Source organism: Tamandua tetradactyla, chromosome 26, assembly GCF_023851605.1.
Source record: "Tamandua tetradactyla isolate mTamTet1 chromosome 26, mTamTet1.pri, whole genome shotgun sequence".
NCBI lineage: Eukaryota > Metazoa > Chordata > Mammalia > Pilosa > Myrmecophagidae > Tamandua > Tamandua tetradactyla.
Window position 1 is genome coordinate 14,928,866 of NC_135352.1, and position 14,204 is coordinate 14,943,069.

A 14,204-nucleotide genomic window follows, 5' to 3' on the forward strand; every position below is an offset into this window, starting at 1 on the left:
AGAGCCAGCAAAGCCCAGACAGCCCTTGCAGCCAGAGACCTTTGGAGCAGAGGGAAAACTCCCCAGGGGAAGCCTTACGAGATGAGGAGAGAAAGCTAGCAGATGTTGCCATGTGTCCTTCCAGCTGAGGGAGAAACTCGAATATCATCAGCTCTTTCTTTGGAATTAATGTATCTTTCCCTGGATGTCTTAGTTTGGACAATTTTATAGGCTTAGAACTGTAAATTTGTAACTTATTAAATTCCCCTCTATAAAAGCCACTCCATTTCTGGTATATGACATTCCAACAGCTAGCATAGCCATCTGTACAGATGGTTAGGGAGACCATGTGGATCTCGCTGTAGTCAAAAGACAGAGATCACAAGGCCAGCATTTCCTTCCCCATTGGCTCATTGGGTACCAAAAGAGCCCACATATAAAGCCCTGGGTTATAAGGGATGTGGGGCCTGACATGGAGAAGTGAACTCTTGAAATGTTGTATGTGCAAGGGTAAAAACAAAGGTTCCAGGTGCCCTGCAGTATCCTGAGAACTGTGGACTCTAGGCTGTGAGTTCAGGAGCTTTATTAATTTTTCCCCATAAATCTAGTTTCCTGAGCAATTGCTTTACCCATTCATTTCATGTTTGGAGAGAAAATGAATTTTACTTAATATCTCCTTTTTTTGTTTGTTTTTTGTTTTTTTGTTTTTTTAGGCCAACGGTTTAAATTTTGGACTCTAGTGTGAGACACAGGTAGATTTAAATCCTGTCTCAGCCATGCAGAATGGGTACCTGGGTGAGGTACTTAAACCTCTAGTGCCTCTGATCCCTTGATTATAAAATGGGGATGCTATTAGTTGCTATTCATAGGTTTACTGTGAAGACTAAATTGGCTAACATGCAAAGAGCTGTCCACAGTGTTTAATATTATTGACAACAAAACCCAACATATGTAGCAATTTTTATTATGCAGACATTTGCTTGCTATTTTAAAATTTGTCAGCTATACAAGTAATTAGAAAAAAATTGGAAAAAATATGTGGACAAAAACCCCTACAATAATGCTAAGTGACAAACACCTTGGTCATTTTGCTGTATTTCTACTTATTTACTTTTTAGAAAGCTTTTAAATTCTGCTTTCATTACTTTACATTTTTTCAGTGTACTTTTTGTTATTACGTAGTCTTCATAATTATTATTATTAGTGACTACATGACAATTTCATTGGAAAAATGAACCATAATTTTGTTTTCAATTGACCCATTGAATATTTAGGTAATTTTACATTTTACTGTTATTAATATTTCTGAAAAAAAGAGTATACTATGTAGTTTTATTCCACCACATTTTGAATTGTTTCCTTAGGATATATGCCTAGAAGTAGAATTACTGGATGAAAAGATAGAAACCTTTCACAGTTTTTATTATATTTTATAAATTGCTTTACCAAAAATATTATTCCAGTTTGCAAACCACTAGTAACAGATTACTCAGAACAGTTTTTTGGTGATAAAAGGAAGTTTTTGTTCCTTAAATATTTGAAAAAATGTAATAGTAAAGGCACCAACACTAGAAATCTTATATTGCATCTAGCCCACTATTAATATTTCCTATTTTTTTCTTTGTTATTTGCCTACTTAGGCTGTTTGAGGCAGGCTGCTGCTTGGGCTCCAACATCTGTTCTCCTCTTCCTCCTTCCTCCTTGGTAGTAGAATTAGTGGTTTTTAGCTTGGCATATGACCCACCGGTATAGAGCATATTTTCCAGCCTTTCTTGCAACTATGTGTGGCCAAGTGAATAAGTTTTAGAGTGTGCCTTAGTTATCGATTGATGCATTAATGATATTACCAATAGAAGCTCGAACAGCTCACATTTATTATCTCGCAGTTTCCATGGGTTGACAGTCTGACCCCAGCTTAGCTGGGGTCCTCTGCTTCAGCATCTCTCATAAAGTTGCAAGTAAGGTACCTGCCAGGGCTGTTGTCTCTTCTGAGGATTGGTGGGGAAGGATCCATTTCCAAGCTCCTGTTACTGGTAGTTTTCAGTTCCTTGTGGCCTATGAGTCTAAGGGCCTGAGATCCTTGTTGGCTGTCGGCCAGAAGGCACCCTTCTTTCCTTGTCCCATGGGCCTGTTCATATGGCAACTTCCTTCATCACAGCCGGCAAGAGAGTCTATTAACAAGACAAGAGGTACAATCTTATGTAACATAATCATGGAAATCACATCCCATGAACTTTGACGTATTCTATCAGCTAGAAACAAATCACAGGTCCTGCCCACACTCAATAGTGTGACTACCAGGAGATGGGCATAACTGGGGCCATTTTAGAGTCTATTCACCAAAGAGTGGATGCAAAAGTGATGTGTTCACATTCAAGAAATGTTCCTGAAAAGGAGGTTATGTACCTTTTGCTTTACTCACTAAAATACAAACTTGATGGCAGGAGCTTGAATAGCCATTTTGTTGCATGAAGTAGTAATCATATGTTGAGGATGGAGGGGCAACCAGATAAAAGAGTTTGGGGTCCCACAATACCTGGATTATTTAGCCCTGGGTTTGTGCATGTGTGTTCGTGTATGGGGTAGAAGAGAATACATGATTGTTGTTTTGGATTTTCTTTTACTTAAAACAAAACCTAATCCTTTTTGACAGACTATTTATTATGCTAATTTTAATCATTTGTATATTTTTATAAAATTATTCTATTGAGATCACCTAAAGTATCATTATGCGTTTTTATGGACTCCTAACTTATGTTATAAAATCTCTGCATTTGCTATATATTACAGGTATATTTATCTTTTACTGTTCATTAATTTTTTTCCGAGATTTAGCCATTTTTAGTTTCCTGGGCCACTCAAGCAAATACCATACAATGGTTTGACTTAAACACAATGGGAATTAATTTGCCCAGGGTTAAGCTGGGAAAAAGTCTAATCAAGATCCCATCAAGGCAATGCTTTCTTCTTGAAGACTGTGGCATTCTTGGGCTGGCTGCTGGTGCTCTTTGGTCCTTAACTTGCCATGTGGCAAGGCACATGGCAGCATCTCCTGGCTTCTCCCTTCTCTTCTGGGTTCCACTGATGTTCAGCTTCTTGCTTCCCGTGGTTTTCTCTGTCTCTATCTGAATTTCATTCTGCTTAAAAAGACTCCAGTAATTGGATTAAGACCCATGTTGATTGAGGTGGGCCATACCTTAACTGAAGTAACCTCATCAAATGTCCTACTTAGAATGGGTTTACTTCTATAGGAAAGGTTTAAATTTAAGAATGTTTTTCTGGGATATGTACACTTCAAACCACTTCATCCATTCTCTCTATATGCATATTTCAATATATATATATATATATTATACATATATATATTTTTCAATATAGAGAGATTTAATATTTAAATATATATATATTTAAATATCCATACGTGGTTTTTTTTTATTTTTTATACATGTTTGCATGAGTGCAACGTAGTAGAAAGAGCACACTGAAGTGGAAGAAATATGGTGGAAATAGACATTATTTTGATAAACTTAGGCTTATATTTCTTTCACAGCTTAAAACCTGTGGAGGCTTGGTCAAGTTTCTCATCCTTTCTGATACTCAGTATCCATTTGCAAAATGGAACTTTAATACCCAATTTGCAAGCTTACAGGGATTAGAGTATTCATGTAAAGCAACCTGACATGTAGTAGGCACTCATAATAAGGCAGATGTTATTTCTCTCTTATTTTTATTATTTCTTTCCTTAAGACCATCTTTTTCCTCAAAATCTTTCAGCTTAGTATGCTTTTTTAATTAAAAAATTGAATGTTATGAATTCATCTCTGAATCCTGCTTGGCTTCATTTCGTATGTTAGTGTGCAGTCATTGTTTTCACCATTTTCTAAACAATGTATTATTGTATTATTGAATTCCTCCTTGGTCCCGCGGTTATTGGCTTTTCTTTTTAAATTCTAAATGGTTGAGGGTGGTTTGGTTGTAATTTAAATAAATTACTGGTTTAATTGCATTGAGATTAGAGAACGAGAACATGGCCTATACAATTTCTGATTTTTAAAATTTATTGCGGTTTTCTTTGTTTCCTACAATATGATTAATATTTGATTAATGGCGCTCTCAGAAAGAGCAGATTTATTTTCTGAAGAAAGAGAACAGTATCTGGGGCTCCAGCTAGATTAATATTCCATTTCAATTATGCCAGAGCATGAAGTTGGCTACCACTGCCTGCTAACCAGCCATATTCCATACGTGGCAGAAGCCCGGAACTAATCTGTCCAAAGTGGAATTTTTTTTTTCATGGACAGGCACTGGGAATCAAACCTGGGTCTGTGGCATGGCAGCCAAGACTTCTGCCACTGAGCCACTATTGCACCACCCCCAACGTGGAATTCAGACATATAGAAGTGCATTTAGTGGACTGAGGTCCTGGAGTCAAATCAGGTGGCAGGGTGGAATTACACAGTGAAAAAATAAAAACACCACAAGTGAGAATAGCGTCAGGCATGGTGTGGCTGGACCCAGCCGCAGATTCTTTGATGATGGGACCGGCCTTTAGAGCCAGGCTGGGCATGAGGTCCAGGCTTCCAGGAATACCAATGTGCCCTGGAATTTAAATAACTTTCAAATAACATTCCTGGGGTCTCCCTCTATAGCTCCATGGCTTAAGCGGTGGAAGTGATAAAATGTCACCATAGCCTAAGAAATGCTGTAAGTGTGGATCACTAAACAGGAAGGTTATGTTAGTTACGGGAGCAATGAGGGCACATGAGAGCCCTGCCATGAATTGTACATGAGGCTACTGCCCTGCTCCCTCAGATGGGGCCTGAACACTGGCCATCAGCAAAGGAAGGCAATGACAAGGGTGATAATTCTACAGGTCATTGGAACTGATAAGCAGTGGGTACCCCCACTAGAGAAAACACTGTGTGCAGAACTTTGTAGGCATTGCCATAGATGGCTGTCATTATTAACCCATTTTCCAGATGAAAAAACCAAGGCTCAAAGAGATGATGTAGGTTTTTCCTTTTGTGTTTTTCTAAAGCTTGTTTAAAACATTTTAATTTTTTTAAATTAGAAATGTTGTAGTTTTACTGGAAAATCATCCAGAAAATTCAGAGTTCCCATATTTCCCCTCACACATGAAGTTAACACTGTATTTGCATGATGCCTTTGTTAAAATAGATGAAGCAATGCTATTATGATTATACTATTAACTATAGTCCATAGTTTAATTTAGGGGTCATTGTTTATAAGATCCTGTGGTTTTTAAAAATGTTATTTTAACAACATATATACAATATAAATTTTTTCTATTAGCCACATTCACATATATAATTCAGAGCTGTTAATTATGTTCACAATGTGTCCTACATCACAACCATCCATTACCAAAACTTTTCTATCTTCCCAAGCAGAAACTTTGTACCAATTAAGCATTAACTCCCCATTCCCTACCCAGCCCCCAGTAAACTGTATTCTAGTTTCTGACTCTATGAATTTGCTTATTCTTGTTGTCTCATATGAGTGAGATCATACATTTATTCTTTTGTGTGTAACTTATTTCACTCAATATAAGGTATTCAGATTCATCCATGTTGTTGCATGTTTCAGAACTTCATCCCTTTCAACAACTAAATAATATTTGTCTGTACATACCACATTTTGTTTATTCATTCATCTGTGACATGCACTTGGGTTGCTTCCAATTTTAGCAATTATGAATAATGCTGCTATGAACATTGATGTACAAATATCTGTTCAAGTCCTTGCTTTCAATTCTTTTTTTTGATATACGTAGAAGTAACATGGCTGGTAATATGGTAATTCGATACCTAACCTGCCTAGGAACTGCCAAATTGCTTTTGAAAGCAAATGCACCATTCTATAGTCCCACCAACAATGAATGAGTGTTCTTATTTCTTCACAACCTCTTCAGTGTTTGTGATTTTCCATTTTTTTAATAATAGCCATTTTAGTGGGAGTGAAAGGGTATCTCATGGTTTTTTTTTTTTTTATTTCATGCAAATAACAACCAGAAAAGAGCTCTCATGGGGTTTTGATTTACATTTCCCTAATGGCTAATAATGCTGAACATATTTTCATGTGCTTATTGGCCATTTGTATAACTACTTTGGATAAATGTCTAAATTTTTGGCCCATTTTTTAATTTGGGTTATTAGTCTTTTATTGTTGAGTTAAAGGATTTCTTTATATATTCTGGAAATTAAAAGCCTTATCAGAGATTTAGTTATCAAATATTTTCTCCTATTCCATGTGTTCTAGTTTGCTAGCTGCCAGGATACAACACCAGAGATGGATTGGCTTTTAATAAAAGGAGATTTATTTCATTAGTTCTTCAGAGAAAAGGCAACTAACTTACAACTGAGGTTCTTTCTTACATGGGAAGGCACAGGGTAATCTCTGCTGCCCTTCTCTCCAGGTCTCCAACAACGTTCCCCAGGGTGATTTCTTTCTGCATCTCCGAAGGCCTGGGCTGAGCTGCGAGTGCTGAGATGAGGTATGCTGAGCTGCTTGGGCTGTACTATGTTGAGCTCTCTCATTTAAACACCAGCCAATTAAATCAAACATCATTCATTACAACAGGCATGCCTCTTAGTCGACTGCAGATGTAATGGGCAACAGATGAGGTTCACGTACCATTGACTCATGTCCACAGCAACAGAACTAGGTGCCTTCACCTGGCCACGTTGACAACTGAATCTAACTACCACACCGTGCATCATCATTTTACTTTCATGATGAAGTCTTTTGATGCACAAAAGTTATAGATTTTAATGAAATCCAGTTTATCAATTTTTCTTTTTTTTCTTGTGCTTTTGGTGTAAAGTTTAAGAAATCATTACCTAATACAAGATCCTGAAGACATGTCTTTCTGTTTTCATCTAGAAATTTAGTAGTATTGGGTCCCATATTAGGTCTTTGATCCATTTTGAGTTAATTTTTGTATTTGGTGTGAGTTAGAGGTCCTCTTTTATTCTTTTTCATATGAATAGCCAGTTTTCCCAGTTCCATTTGTTGAAGAGACTGTTCTCTTCCCATTGAGTGGATTTTGTACCCTTTCCAAAAAGCAATTGGCCATAGATGGGTGAGTTCATTTTTGAACTGTCAATTGATTTCATTGGTCTAGATGTCTGCCCTTGTCCCAGTACCATGCTCTTTTAATTACTGTAGCTTTGTAACATGCTTTAAAATTTCAAAGTGTGAGTCTTCCAATTTTGTACTTCCTTTTCAAGATGGGGCCCTTAGCTTTCCATAGAAATTTGACAATTGTTTTTTCCATTTCTTCAAAGAAGTCTTCAAAAAAGGAATTTTGATTTGGATTACATTGAAACTGTAAGTTGATTTGAGTAGAACTGACACCTTAACAATATTTAGTCTTCCAACCTATGAAAATCTTTGTTTTCTTTTAGCCATGTTTTGTAGTTTTCCATGTACAGGTCCCTGGTTAAAGTTATTCCTAGATATTTGAGTCCTTTACTTGCTATTATAAATGAATTTTTTCTTGTTTTCCTTTTAAGATTGTTTATTATTAATGTACAGCACTGATTTTTGCATGTTGATCATGTACTCTGTCACTTTGTTGAAATTGTTTGTTAGCTCTAATAGCTTTGTTGTCAATTATTTTTCAAGGGTTTTCTATATCTAGGATCATGTCATTGGCAAATAAGGAAAGTTTTACTTCAATCTTCCCAATTTGGATGCTCTTTCTTTTTACCTTCCTTCCTTTCTTTATTCATTAACACTGTGATAATAGGCATCCTTGTCTTGTTCCTGATCTTAGGGTCCTACATATGTCAGTTAGGTCTAGTTGGTTCATAGTCACATTAAGGTCTTCTATTTTCTTTTCATTGTTACAGATGCTCTACTCATCATTCAAAGTGATGTCTTATAGTCTTCTCCTGCTAATGTAGAACTATCTCTCCTTTAGATTCTGACAATATTTGCTTCATATATTTTATGGCCCTGTAATGAGGTGCATATATACTTTTAATTATTATGTCTTTATCTTGGATTGACTGCTCTATCAGTCAATCTGATGTATCTCAATATATTGTAACCTTTTGGTCCCACAGAAAAGGTTTTGACTTAAAGTCTAATTTATCTGATGTAAGTGTAGCTACCCCAACTCTCTTTAAAGTACTATTTGAATGGTATATATATATCCAATTCTTTCACTTTCAACCTACTTATGTCTTTGATTTTAACGTATCTTATAAACAGCATATAGTTGAGTCATGCTTTTTAATCCATTTTGCCAATGTCTGCCTTTTAACTGGAGAATTTAATCCATTTAAATTTAAAGTGGCTACTGATAATGCAGGACTTTCTTCTGCCATCTTGCTATTTGGTCTTTGCAAGCCTTATGCATTTTTTTGTCCTTCAATTCTTCTTTTAATGTCTACTTTCATTTTTTGATATTGTATCATTTTAAGTTCTTTCTTATTTTCCTTCCATATGTATTTTTCAGATATCTTCTTTGCATTTGCTGTGGAACTTAAATTTATGACTGTGCAGCAGAGAGGTTTCCCTCCCTCAGCCTTAAGTGAGACTTTGGGCTCTGTGGTCACCCTTGGGCATCTGTTTGGGTCGATGAATGACATAACATTAGAGGAAGGAGCTTTTTTGAGCAAGCTCTGGCACAGAGAGACAAGATAACAGTAAGGTGCCTGTAACCCATGCTCTAGGACTAATCCCTTTTTTTTTTTTTTTTTTTTTTTTTTTTTTAAAGGAAAGACAGAGAGAAGGAAGGAAGGAAGGAAGAAAGGGAAACATCTTTAAACATTTTCTTGTTTTATTGTATTCTGTTTCTCCGTTTTTGTTACATGGGCTGGGGCCGGGAATCGAACCGAGGTCCTCCGGCATAGCAGGCAAGCACTTTGCCCGCTGAGCCACCGCGGCCCGCCCCGACTAATCCCTTTTTGGAGTGAGGCTGCAGGTTGAAAATGAAAGAGCTGTTTCCTTGAGGATTTTGTAAGATTCTGGGCACAGTCAGTGCCACCTGGAATCCACAAAGCATCATGCAGAACAGGCCTATGGAGACAAGTGTTGCCCATTTCTACATGTCATGTGTGGCTGTCACGGTTCAGAGAGGAATTGAGGGAACTTCATAGCATTTGTCACCTTGCAAACTCCTAGAGACAGTGCTCTTGCAAGAAGAAATCTCAATTTTACCCTCAGCACCAGAAACAATGGCAGTTGCAAAGGCCAGGTCCTCTCTCAAGTGGCCTGTGGGCAGCCACATTGAAAAAGGACTATGGACACATGCAAGATTCCTTCAGAGGACTTCCAGATGAGACTGAGGGGCTGAGGGCAAGGGCAATTGGGGCCACCCTGCCCGCAACATTTGGGTTTACTGATAATATAAACCTAATTTGTACAGTCTGACAGAGCTTAGGAAGCTTGAGTTATAAAGGAATAATAGCTTAATAATTTTGAATAGAGGGTATGTATAAACTCTAAACATCACACGCTCATTGCAATATTTTGATTAGGTGCTTGTGTAGAACAAAACAATGATTGGGCAGCTCAGGGTAGGAGCAAATTTTTCATTTGTGTTTATCAGTATGAAGTCAGTCATTTGAATGGGCATCCCATATGGAACTTCCACTTTCAAAGATTAAAGTCCAAGAGACAAATGTGTTTGATAGGAGGAGGGGGAAAGATACACAGTTGTCTTGCTACCAAATACTTCAAAGGGGGACATTTACGTTGGTGATTTTCCCACAGTCCAGGGTCTGGCCTTAAGTTTTTCAGTTTCAAAAACTGAGAAAACTGGTATTGTCAGTACACTGAAGTAATCATTTTATTGGATTCTCTCTCAATCATACTAACCAAGTTCACAAGAGACCAATCTGTAAATCAAAATGTCATTTTATTAACTCGTAATAACTAATAAAATTGGCCAGAAGAGAAGACATGCATTCTGTTTCAAGCACATTCTCTTCCTGTGGTGAAATCTACATGGGAAATCAAATTATCATTAGAAGACAGCCTGGTATGCCAGGGATCAGAGTGAGAAGAGGAAGCTGGCTGTATGACTGGAATGTTAAATGAAACCAGATGCTTCACTCTAAAGGGACACTCCTGGATTGGCAGTGGGGTGGAGAGGTGTGTCAGACCAACCATGTTCTTGGGACAGGTCACGGCCCTGGCCACAGACCTGGGTATTTACTACTGTCTCCTTATTGGAGACTGTTTTGTCCCTTGTTGACCACACCTCTTGTTCTGGACACATTCTTCACCTGTGTCAATTGCATCGATTAGATTATAGCCCGGTTCTTGTTCTTCTTTGACCTTGCTTTCACTTCCACCTATCAAGTGAGTTTGGGAAGTGGACAGGGTCACAGAGGCACCCTAACATCGCTTCAGAGTCAGTAGGGACTGTCCTGTTCTGCCCAGGTTGGGAAAAACCTTATGTAGTCTCATGTAGTCTGTGCGCAAACCAAGCCACCCCTCCGGGCTCTGTCTGTCAACTTTCAGGCCAAGTCCAGTGGGATAGAGGAGACCAATGAATTGTGAATGATGGGTGGCCAATACCTTTATCAGGAAGCAGGGGCTGCTTGTTCTCTGCAAGGCTTTTTTGCTGCTTTAGTTGAACCCACGGTGAGCTGCTATTGGGAGCTGAGCTGACAGAAGAGCACTGCTATAGTCCTAGAAGGACAGGCTCATTCTTTGCATTGACACTCATCTCTGCTATTTAAAGTGCTCAAGGTATTAGCTGACACCTTTTTAAACGAAGGGAATTCCCTAAAGGTAACAGCTCCTGTTTGGTTTGTGAGGAAAGGAAGCATTTGCTGCATTCACTGCTTTTGGTGCTGCTTGGTAGTCGGATGTCCCATCTTCCCTCAACTTGCCTTCCCCCAACTTGGCCCTTCTTTAGATACCTCGCTTAAAAACAGAATGACTCACTTAAGTTTCACTTTACTTAAATCATACAAGAGATGACAACTACTGAGCTTATCCTGTGTCAGACTGTTCTAAGCCCTATGTTACTTCATCTAATCTCATAACAACCCTATTAAGTACAGTCCTGTTATCATCTTTATATTACCTAGGAGAAAATGAGATAGAGGGAGGTTAGATAACTTGCGCAAGTCAGTGCCAGAGCCAGAATCTAAATCCACACCAGTCATAGTCAAGAGCCTGTCTTCTTAACCACAATGTTAGGCAGAGCTTCTTTTAGAAGGCGTCTCTTTCTGTATTAAATGCTTCCTATAGAATTGTTTAGATTTTAGCTGTCTGTACTAAGTTCTAACTGGCTGAGTTTCTACAAATCTGCTTAAAAATTGGAGCATATTAACAACAAATATTTGGTACCATTAATTGTATATTCTTGGATAAGTCACTTAACTCCATGGAACTCAGTGAAACCATGGGCGAGATAGCTGGGAGTCATGACTAGAAATCCAAATTCAGGCCAAAACCTATTTCTCCCTCTCCCATAACTGAATTTTTTCCCCTGAGCTTATTTTATAGGCAAACATAGCCACAGGCGGAAAACCAGAGTGTGTACAGGCACATACATTCTTGTCCTTTAAAAAATGACCCTGATACACTAGGAACAAAAATCACCTTCCTGGGAACCAAGATTACAGGGATGAAGCGTCATCAGAAACAAATGAAAAACAAGGGTCCCCTCAACAAAAAAGATCTGGTCCAGGATTTATTTCTCATTTGAACAATCAGCTAATCAGAACGTGCCAACCCTAATCCTTAGTCCTGTCCCCTCTTCCCTTTGCTTCCATCCCGTAAAGCGTCCTTAATTCTCAAGTTGAGGAGACAGATTTGAACTTGCCTGATATTGGCTTCTGTGCATGTAGGGCAGTGAGTCCATTGCTCGGTAACATCAGTTTTCCTAAAAGGAGGGAGTTAGTCTAAAGAATCTCTGAACTTTCTTCCAATTTTGAGTTAATAACCACTACCACTGTGGTTATCTTTGTATGCGTTTGTGTTTTATTTGTATTTTATAATGAACATTGAGTCCAAAAATAATTCTTGTTTACCTTTGTATTTCCAGAAATAGCTGTTATAGTGTTTGCCATAGTAAGCATTAGTTCAGGTTAAACCAGTCAAATATGTAGAAACCTGCTCCTACATACTTGACTGGTTTAACGTGAACTAATTCTCATAGTCACTTCATGAGAGAGGGGGAAGCCACATATTATTTTCGTTTTATGCATGAAAAAACGGATTCTTTTTTTATTAATTTTTAATTGTTTAAAAAATAAATAACAACAAACACAGTCTTACGATCATTCCGTTCTACATGTATAATCAGTAATCCACAATATCATCACATAGTTGCATATTCATCATCATGATCATTTCTTAGAACATTTGCATCAATTCAGAAAAAGAAATTAAAAAACAACAGAAAAGATTCGTACATACCATACCCTTTACCCCTCCTTTTCATTGATCACTAGCATTTCAATCTAAATTTATTTTAACACAAAGAAATGGATTCTTGAAGCGGTTTAATAAATTACCTAAATTTTGTGAAGTTCAACTTCTTCTCCCTTTTTTATTTCTATTCATCCAGCCCCCAAGGGTGTTTAAGTTGATCTGGCCTCCTACAACAGTAAATTCTCAAGCAATAGAAAAACAAAATAGAATGCATTTCTTAGGCAGCTGTCTGGCAGATAAACAGTAAGTTTGGGTCTGGCATAATGTAATTTTTGTAGCTTCACGCTTATGAGAACAAATTGTTCTAAGGTGGATTTTTGTAGAGCTATGTATCAACTGAATACTGTGAGCACATGCCATTTTCAAATTGAGTAATTGGTAGCTAAACATGAACATTCTGTTGTTTTTTGTCATCAGAATCAGAAATTTAGTGACTCAAGCAAGATTACCCAAGACCTTGAAGCAATGAAAAGGTACCTCAATTAACTCAGATTTCAGCACCCTACAGTGTGACCACTTTTTGTTATGGGGTAAAGTAGTCCAAATTTTTGCAAACCACAATCTGATGGAGATGAAAAAGAATTGGATGAATATTTTGATTAATTAGGGTTTTAAATGTGATCGTTAATGACTTTTTCCACCAAAGTTTTCCCAGGGAGATATTTATGCATGGGGGAAAAGAGAACACTGACGTTCTTAAGATTATTCTAAAGTTTTATTCCCTGAGGCTATGTCCTCTGGGATCTGTTCAGCTCCTCCAAGCTTCAGATTCTCCAGACTTCAAAAGGTATGGTGGCCTCCGTGGGGTGATCTGTTGGGAAAATAAAGCTTCCTATGTACAGCAACGGTACTGATCTTTCTTGGAAATGGAAAATAATTTTGGAGATGTCTGGGTATAGTCAAGGCTGGGAAACATACTACAAAAGGAAAGGGCTGAATGAGATGCAGAATGAAAAAGGGTTATTTTAACTGGAAAACATGATATGTAACCTGAATTCCTGTGGACTATCAGAATGAAAAGCCTAGACCCATGTCTGGCTCTTAGCTTATATGTGTGCTTGCTTTTCCTCCCTAGTGAAATAGCTATGTTCCTCTGCAACTGCAATTCTTTTTCAGAGACGCCTTTGTGGGGTAAGGAATAGATGTCTATACATCCATACATATCTATATATAGTTATAATGGAACATTGTTTGTCCCATTCACCTACAAAGTTCCTGCACCTTTCTGATACATTGCGAGCAACTTGAGAGCAGGGACTTCTTTTTTTTGTTTGTTTTGTTGGAATGTTAATTTTTTTTTATTAGAGAAGTTGCGAATTTACAAAATAATCATGAATAAGATACAGGATTCCCATACACCATGCCACCATCAATAATTTGCATTGGTGTGGAACATTTGTTACAAATGATGATAGTACTTATTCAAATAATTGTATTATTTTTTAAAATAGTAGTTACCTTTGTTACAATTGATGAAAGATTATTAAAACAGTTTTATCTATCATTCATTATTTACATTAAGTCTATTTGCCCCCATATACCACCCTATTATTACCACCTTGCATTAGTGTCATACATTTGTTATAATTCGTGAAAAACCTTCTCATATTTGTACTATTAACTACAGTTCATTTTCTACAGTAGAGTTCCTTGTGTTGTACATTCCTAGGTTTTATCTTTTAATTTTTACTCTAGTAATATATATAGCCTGAAGTTTCCCCCTTTAACCACATTCACCTTTATATTTCAGTGTTGTTGATTACACTCACAATAATATGCTACCATCACCATCATCCATTTCC

General features: G+C 37.4%; 1 long non-coding RNA gene across 1 annotated transcript in view; it reads right to left on the minus strand.

Annotated features, from left to right (window-relative positions):
• Positions 1–1,831: 1,831 nt before the first annotated feature.
• LOC143669638 (uncharacterized) overlaps positions 1,832–14,204 on the minus strand; it is a 35,893-nt gene continuing 23,520 nt past the window's right edge. The window contains exon 2 of the long non-coding RNA XR_013168948.1: positions 1,832–2,150. This is a non-coding gene — a long non-coding RNA (uncharacterized LOC143669638). The remainder of the gene's footprint in view (positions 2,151–14,204) is intronic.